Here is a 9,789-nt window from a genome sequence, read left to right on the forward strand (position 1 = left end):
TATAAATAAAACACACAGAACTCATGCCTCATCCAGATGTGCTTACTTCATAAGCTGCAGTCTCAGGGAAAGACACACAGAGAGAAAGACAGACTAACAGCTGGAGCCCTCAGTAGAACTAATGCAGCTCTCCCTAGTGGCCTGGAGTGGTTCTTGCACACATGCAGCTGTGCACATACAGTGAGGATGTGGGAGACCGGGATGGTTTAGCAGTGGTGGGACATTTAGTTGTCATCTGTCACAGGTCCAGCTTGTACTGGTGTTTTAGGGTTCAGCTGTTGTTTTTCGTCCTATCCTAGCCTATATCCTGTCCAATGCCATCTTGCCCTATCATACCATATTTATCATATCATGTCCTGTCCTTCCTGTTTTGCTCAACACTGTCCTATGCAACCACACCCTGCCCTATCCTATCCTCTCCTAACCCATCCCTATCCTTTCCCTTCCTGTCTTGTCCACCCCCCTCCATCGTATCCTATCCGATCACTTTTCTTATCCTTTCACATTTGTCATATATATCCTTTTGATATCCCATCCCACTCTCTATCCTTATCCTGTCTTGTTCTGTCTTATCCCCATAATTTACTATAGCAGACCATAATACCAACACAATGCAATGAAAAGAGGAACTTTGTTTTGTATTATTTTTTAAGTATTTTTTTAATACTTAGTGGATAATTATATTTGAATGCCATTAGTTATTACCAACAGAGTTGAATATTTATTTCCCTTGCAAACATTGTTTCTATAATGTTTGCTATTGCTAAATATTCAACAATCAGTGTTAAAGTTTGATAATTATTTATTAAGAGCTTTGAACTAATAAAGTCTTTATTTTATTTATCTATTTATTTATCTTTATTTAGATTTGATTGACAGTGACCTGGCTCTCCAAGAAAACAACTCTACACCTGTCATCACATTTTGTTTTGAGTATTGCGAAATACTGATTGTTGTATAAACATATGTTCACCTTTCCCCTCCTCCTCCTTCAAACCAGTGAAAAAAAAAACACAAAAACACAGAAATCGATTGCGTGCAATAATGAGACCAGTCTAAACTTTGGCAGTAATAAATATCTATGCACGGTAGGACTACAATTTGTGGTTAGGCAAAATAGAAAAAAGAAGGGAATAAGTATAGTATATTTATTTCAGCCTACAAAAAAAGTTAATATATTGTGACTGTAGGTTGGGAGAACATCTAATTTCTAATCAATTTGGTAAGTATATGTGTTCAGCCATATGTCAAGGTCACACCTCAGCAAAGGCAGCCCTCCTCTGGAACAAAAACAGATCAAAGACCTCTCCTCCCTCTCTCTCTGTCATCCTCCCACTGCTTCATTGACTCTGCCACTGAGCAGAATCTACACTGATGGCACCCAGTGGAACTCCAGCATGCAGCTGGAAGAGCAGCGAGAAAGGATGTGTATGTATGTGTGCGTATGGATGAGTGTGTTTGAGACAGAGACAGAGAATTCATATGCATGTTCATGTCACATAGTCCAGTGCCTGTAGATATGTTGTCTCTGGCTGTCCAACTACCTCATGCAGGTAACATCTGTCTACAGACACTAAGACATACACACCTAATATTCATTAAAAACATTTCTCATATAGCTGAAAACAATACATATCCGATAATACAACACAATATACGATGGACAAACCACCTGCCACCCTGTAAACAGATGTAACCTCAGCCTACAAACTGCAGTCTCATTCTTACAGTAACTGCCAAGAGCTTATGACGCTGGGAAGCGCCAGAAACCTGAGCAGTAAATCAAGAGCCTTTGCTTAGTGGCTCAGCTCTCTCTTTATCACCATAGTGCAAAATGGCTCCTACATTACTGCAGCAGCTGCCGCTAAGCAACGGTCAATCACATAATTGCTTTTACCCTCACTCATAAATAATCCTGCCGTCACATGCCATCACAGATATCAGAAATACAACTTACCGACTCAGACATTGCACATCAACATCTGCTCAGGGTTTGAGAAATCATTTTGAGATACACATTTACAAGCTGAGATGTTTTTACTGAACGGTGAGCTCTCTATCATCAACACATTATCAGAATAGAAGGCCGTATTGAATTCATTATTCACTGGATGTACTTATCTTTTTTATTTTGGAAAGCATTATTGTTTTTTGGGGGGAGGGAGGATTTTTATTGCATTTACTAGACAGTGATAGCTGAGGAGGGACTGGAAAGGGGAGAGAGTGAGAGGGGATGACAGGCAGCAAAGGGCCAGAGGTCGGAGTCGAACCCAGGCTGCTGCAGCAAGGACTCTACCTTGATACGTGGACCCCTATTCTACCAGGTGAGCTATCAGGACGCCCCACATTAATCTTTGTTATTGTAAAGAAAAATTGTTCGAAATGATATTTCCCAATATATAATAATGTCTGGAGCAACTGAATGCATTATTTCATAATTAGGAAATGAAAAGTAATAATAGTAATAACCTTTTTCACAGCAGCCATTTTGACAGAAAATAGTAGGGTAAACACAGGCGTTACCAATTATACTAATTAAAGCTGTGTCCCATTTAGTGTAGCAAAGCCTTTCCAGTGAGCAAACATGCACAATAACAGCATCCTGACTCTGTTTGACCTGTGTTTACCCTACTATTTCATGTCAAAATGACTGCTGTGAAAAAGGTCTATAGGAGCTTTAAATTTTCTGTGAAGATAAATATGTTATTAGTAACAGACCCAAACAGTAGTGGTTCAACCTTGCAGCTGTTTTACAGCAAAAACTGTTTTGCTTTCAGATTTATATTTATTACCTGCAGTGTACATTTTGAATATGTGCACAACATTAAGCTGGGGGCAGAACTTGAACAATGAAGTGCAAGTTTCAAAATTACCAGTTTTTAAATGACAGTTGGTTATTTAGGACTCAGAGAAGTATCTTACAGCTAATATTAATAATATATGCTTTTGTCTTTTTTATCTTTGCTTTTAAACTTAAAAAGCCTTTTGTTGTTGCTCTTTTGCTAGCTATCACTGCTTTTAGGCAATATACAGTTATTTTGAGTTTTTATTTATAACATTGATTGTAGATGATCACTTTAATGGAGAGGTTATTGCAGCATTACTGCTACTCCTGTAAAGTTAATCAAAATCTGTTTCCACTACTCTGGCCCCAAGCCCTTAATTTTAGGGCAGAGCAGCTGCACAATGCAGAGCAACCTGAGAAACCAGACTGCTCCAACCTAGGGGTGGAAGCATCTGTGTAAGGTGGGGCTGGGCAGAGAGCGTGTGTTTTGTATGTGCATCGGGTCGGGGGGAGAGGATGTCTTTGGGGGAGTATAACCTGTCTGCACGTGAGCACACTACATATGTGGACATATGCATAGATACAAGCACATAAACAGGCAGGCATTAAAACATATGTGGCATGTATGCACAAACACCCAGCCCAACACACACTCACTCTCAAACTATCCGCATCACGGTCTAACTTATGAAACAAACCTCACCATCTCGCATGGACACGCTCAAGGTGCGGAAGCGTATTGATATAATAATATAATGGGGAGGGACAACAGGAACATTCTACAGTGTGGTGCAATCAAAGCCCTGCAATAAATTATACCCTTTCAAACATATTGTTAAAGTGTAGTATACCTGTATTGTTCAGTTAGTTGACAATGCGTCAGGGAGGTGAGGGTTAAATAAGACTGAAATTTGTGAAGGTATAGTTTATGGAGTTGTACTGGCGTTCCTTTTATTTTATCCACCCCCTGTACTTTAGTATTAAAAATTGGGGTCACTCTAACTAAGATGTTTAGAGTAGTAGATCATCTAAAAATGTTGAGTGAAAATATGAGCAAGATTTTTTTTATATTTTCAGGACAAAGTTGCACCATAATATGAATATGGCTTCAGCCTATGAAGTGGTGCCACCCTATCTTTGAGATTTAGCATGCATCGACATGAAATCTGAAGCAACAATAATAGAAAACAGTTTATAAAATGAGTTTATAGACTGGAGGCTGCTTTAAATATATATGAATTTATCTGGTCATCTGGTACTCTGCAGACTATATTTTACACCTGAGTGCAAAATAGGTGACCCAGAACAGAACAGAGCAGAGCAGAGCCATGCTGGACCATACTGGCTCCCAAGCTGTCCTGCTGTACAGCACACCTTCAGCACCGTGGCTGCAGCTGCTCTGCCCTGTCTCGGTGTGCCTATGTGCATGTGCATGAGTTCCTGTTCTTGTGTGTACATATCCCCTGCACAGGGTCTGTCTGACCGCAGCTGTCCCTACCTCTATGCGGGTCTCCGGGGCGAGGCTGACCTCGCTCTCCTGAAGCCACTTCAAAGAGACCAGGGATGGGCTGAAGAGGTACGGGGTGCCGGGCCGGCCAGCCTGCTGCTTCCCTGGGCTTTGGGAGCAGGGGAGCTGGGACTGGAGTTAAGGTAGGGGGGCGGAGCGGGGTTGGGTGTGTTGCAGGATGTAAAGGGAGTTAAAAATATGGGACGGGGGAGGTGGGGGGGTGGCAGGAGGGCAGAGACAGGAGGCCTGGGAATGGGGGTAAGGGAATGTTGTTACAGTTGAAAGCTGGAAGTTTTACTGTGTGTGTGTTTGTGTGTGTGTTTGTGCGTGTGTTTGCCATTCAACCTGGACAGACCTTCTGTGCTCTGGTGTCACATCAGAGTGTCAGGGGTGTGTGTGATTTACTCAGCAGCTCACCATCTCACCCACTGGGAGTCAGGGGTCCAGCTTGGTGAGAACTGATGGCACAGTGGGCCCAGGGGCCACTGTTACATGGGGGTCCCAATGGGAAAGACAGATTACCGGCCACACACACCCCTAAGGAAGGGAGGACAAAATAACAGGAACACCTGACAGAATCATGCGATCTAGTTTAACAGCCCTGAAATAAATGCATTTCTGAGCCCATAATTTTCTAATAAAAAAAAACAAATAATCTGTGTTTTTCTTCAAAGAAATTATTAAAAAGTAGCACATGGGGGAGTTAGAGGAGGAAAACAAGAGAAGGAAATGAAATAAACCAAGAAAACGGAAGAGGAAAGTACAAGAAAGGCAAGGAAAGAAAAAGGAAACCAAATAGGACACCTTTTGCAGAGTCTACTCTATGGTAATTTTTGTAGTATTAGGATTACATGACACTGTAAGGTGTGTCCCTGTTCTTTTAAGCATGCTAGCGGCATGGCTCTTGGGATGAAAGTGTTGCCACATTAGTCCAAACTGAAATATCTAAATTACTATTTGATAGGTTGGCATGCAATTTTGTACAGATATTCATGATCCCCAGAGGACAACTTTTTTTGGGGGGCTTTTATTGCCTTTATTAGATAGAAGTAGCTGAGGAGAGACAGGAAAGTGGCTGCAGGTTAGAACCCAGACCGCTGCAGTAAGGACCCAGCCTTTACAAATGGGGCACCTGCTGCCGGTGAGCTACAGGGCAACACCCCAAGAGGATGCATTCTAATGACACTGGTAATTCTGTTAGACTGTTGTTATGATGACATTAGCATTTAGCTTGAAGCACTGCTGTGCCTAAGTACAGCTTCACAGAGCCACTTGCCTGGCTGTAGACTTGTCAAACCCAATGTACACTCACATTCTTACTATTAATTAATATATAATATTCTTACACACATTCTGCCAAACATTTTCATACCATCTTCTCTCCCTGTCTGTGTACTGTATATATACACATGGAAACCTGACATGCCTGAAGTTCACTAATATACACCATGTGGGGCACTTGTGTGTGAGATCACGCACCGATGAGCAAAACATACCTAGAGGATCCCACCTTAAAATGGTGTTCCTCTACAGCTGATCTAACTGACTGGACAAACTCACTCTTCCACTGCAAAGATTGTGCATAATGACGCCCTGAGGGAACCCAGAAAATAGACTAGTGCACTGATTATAAGCTCACTGTTTATCCAAGTCCCTTTGATATGGAGGTCATATAGAGAATAACTCAAATGAAACTTTATGAACCCAAGAATCTGTGTATTGGATCATATAGTACACATCCTATGAAAAAGATGAATATGTTCTACTGACTAGTATGCATTTTTACAATTCTTACATTATTATCTACGTCATAATATATTATTCCAATATTGCAGTTTTGGAAGGTGCTTTCAAGTAGGTGGCTACATTTCCCTACAGATAATTATTAATATGAACACATTCAAACACGCATTCTCGCAAACTTTTGTCTCACTTCCAGCATACGAAAGGGGGAAGTGGCACCATACAAATATATATATTATATATATAGGTATGGTAATATATATATATATATATATATCTTTTTTTTTATACATACATATAACAATGTATTAAAATGATGACATTAAGAGAGGGTATAGTAGAACAGGAGGTCCTCTATCAAGTAGCAGTGTGTCCTTGTCAAAGAAACATTGCCCATGAGAACAAAGGTTCAAGCCACTATGTTGGTAAGTATCTGTCCAAAATGGACTCTTATTCTGTACGAGAGGCTGACTTTGATCTCCTTAGAGAGGCGATTATCATCATAGTGGATTTTCAGCCAATGTTGGTCTATTGGTCAATTTGTCCACCACTGTCATCCACACTGTCCAAACTAAACTATATAATAATATATACAATAAACTAGATGTATTGCAGTGAAATGTTGTACAGACATTCATGGTGCCCAGATGATAAATCCTAATGATTTTGGTGATCATCTGGCATCTCCTCTAGCGCCACCAGCAGGTCAACGTTTCCTCTTATCCTGTGAAATATCTCGACATCTACTTGATGGACTAGCACACAATTTAGCATTAATTTATGTTTCCCGGACCTAATGACTTTGTTGACCCTCTGCTTCTTCCTCTAGTGCTGCCATGAGGTTGACATTCGTGGTTTTGAGTGAAATGTCTCAACAATGGACTGCCCTTGTAAATTTGGTGCAGACATTCGTCCCACTCAGAAATAACTGTAAAAACTTCAGATCAAAATTCTAATTTGTCGAATACTTAGTTTTATGACAAATACCTGCAGAACTAATGACATTCCCATCAGCCTCAGCTGTGCTCTGCGCTAACATGCTAAACTAAGATCGTGAACATGGTAAACATAAAACCTGTTAAACATCAGCAGCAGCACAAAGCACTAAGTGCAGCCTCACAGAGCCACTAGCAGGGTGGTAGACTTGTGTTCATATGTATTAATATCTCATCCACAAACAAATCTTAACTTGGAGTTATTCTTGACCACCATTTTTAATAGTATAAACATCATGTTGGTATTTTTTCCAGTCATGTTTTTGTTCAGTACTAACGTTTCATATGCTGAAGTTGACGACTCTCTAAGTTGTGGGTGGATTGTGCGTATTTGTTGTGTGTGTTTGTGTACAGGGGCACGTCTGGCCACAGCAATGGTAACAGAAGGGCTTCCCCTGGTGTTTGGCCCCTTTTCCTTTTCTCAACTGGTTGTTTACCCCCACCTCCACTGGGGGCCTCCCCTGCACGCACAACACACACACACACACACACACACCACACACACACACACACACACACACACACACCTTCCCTGGCTGCTGGTTTCTGCCCACACTCCCCCTCTGCACACAGGGCTGTGAGCTAAAGGCCAGCTGATGGCAATATGTGTATTTGTGTTAAGAGAGGCTAGAACAGTACACACATATATTATCTGACACGCTAGGTCCACCTGTGTCTGCACACTGTGCCCACTTCCCACCCATGGGCCCCATACGCTATACCCTCTTGCCACTGCTGCCCAGCTTCCACATCCACCACCAGTCGCGGAGCAGCGCGCCAAATGAGAGAAAGTGACGAGAACAGATGAGATGGGCTGGTGTTGTGTGGCCGAGAATGTAAAACAAAGTTAGGATGTAGTTTATAATATAGCTTAAAACATGTTTAGGTTACATGATACTTTATGGTTCAAATTGAGGGGAGAGAAGAGATTACATGTGAGATGACAAACGAGAGGATTTGACGGGATGTGGACAACTACTAGGAGAACCAATCACAATGTGCAGGATTTGACATCCTAACACTATTCAATGCCAGTCATTTACAAACATTTAATAAATGAGAAAAACTCATTATTAACAACTATACTGAGGCAAGGCTTGCACCCGCAGGCTTTAAACGAACCTGCACAGGAAATTCAAAAATAACAATGCAACATAATTACTCTAAAGCAGGATCACAGACACATGGACGCGCTTTTTCAATGATCCCAGCTGGCACAAACATTTCTCTCTCGTGCTGTTATACAAACCCATAGCTGATTTACAAGCTGCCCCTTGAGCAGAAGATTCATGTACGTCAAATATGCTGTGCAGTTAACTCTCGCTCTGTCCTTGGACCTCCGGTGACATGTAGAATACACAAAATTGTCTATGATAATTGTGCCAAATATTTCTGATGTATTTCTCGTTTCATGTTAAAGAGAGACCATGTGAGCATTGCTGATTGAACCCCCCAACTTGAATGCTCCCTCAAGGTTGCCTGCTCAGCTTTTCTGCCTGGTATGGGTAAACCACCATGGTTCATGTATACTACGCAATGTAAACTGTAAAAACATGGTGATAATATCCACCAACACTTAACCCCCACAAGATAAGATTTAACAATAAGACAGAAATACACTCGCACACAGAAGAGGATATACTATTAATTTTCAGCATAGTCTCTCATTAGTTCGCTCTCTCTCACCTCTACTGGCTCCATATCAGTTGCTCATATCTTATCTTGTCTTTTCATCTGCTCACATTTACAGATAAAATATTTAAAAGATACTGTGTCATAAGAATACCGGTATTATCTCCTTCGTTATGTGTTTAATAGCTCCCACAATGGGGGGAAAATCTCCAATGAGTCGTCTACTCGCCAGCATAACAAAAGCTGATACAATGGTAATAGGAGGATGAACAAAAAAAATCTAACAAAAAAAAATACTAACAGGACCAGTGTGTAAGCATTTTTATAGATAGAGAATGCACGGAAGTATAGAACTCTAGCATATGAAATTGGAGCCGAAAATGGAAATATTATATGAAACATATTAACTTATACTAATACACGTGTTATGTTTTAATTAGGGACCGCTCCGTCCACCTAAAAATAACGTAAGATATTAAAATGAATAACTCTTACCCGAGTATCTTAAAAATTTAGGAAACGAGCCACATGATAATGTAAATTACTTAGCTCTCTCACGCCCAAGAATGATTTATATATGAATATGTATACCTTGATCACGCCATATAAGTCAATGATTCGACTTTTTTTTGTGAAGTCGTTGCTTCTATCGGCCATTTATGCATTATTTGTAGTTTCGTCCTACCAGGATAAGGGTTGGTCAATGGTGGATGATAAGCTCTGGCGTATCATATTTGAGGATTCACTGGCTGCATATGTCATCAGGAAAAGAATCTCCTGTCCGGGAGTCCCACACCCAGTACTTTGTCGGGAAGAGCTTTCTTGGTGTTAACGACGCTCTCTGAAACCTTCTCTAGGACACCGGCAACACTAAACGCTGGGACAAGAACTTCACAGTCACACACACACACACAACACACGGTACGGGACCACACGACACACACACATCGAACACACACACACACACCCGACAATCATGGGACTTACTTACCAAACCTGATCCCAACGATATCTACAAAACGAAGCCACACAGGACACACACACACACACACACACACGATCTGCTGAATGGGACACACGATCCCGAAATAATATAATCTAGATATGGCTGATAGTTTTTAAAACAA

The sequence above is a fragment of the Morone saxatilis genome, unplaced genomic scaffold (genome assembly GCF_004916995.1).
Source record: "Morone saxatilis isolate NCDOM2014 unplaced genomic scaffold, NCSU_SB_2.0 Contig19, whole genome shotgun sequence".
NCBI lineage: Eukaryota > Metazoa > Chordata > Actinopteri > Moronidae > Morone > Morone saxatilis.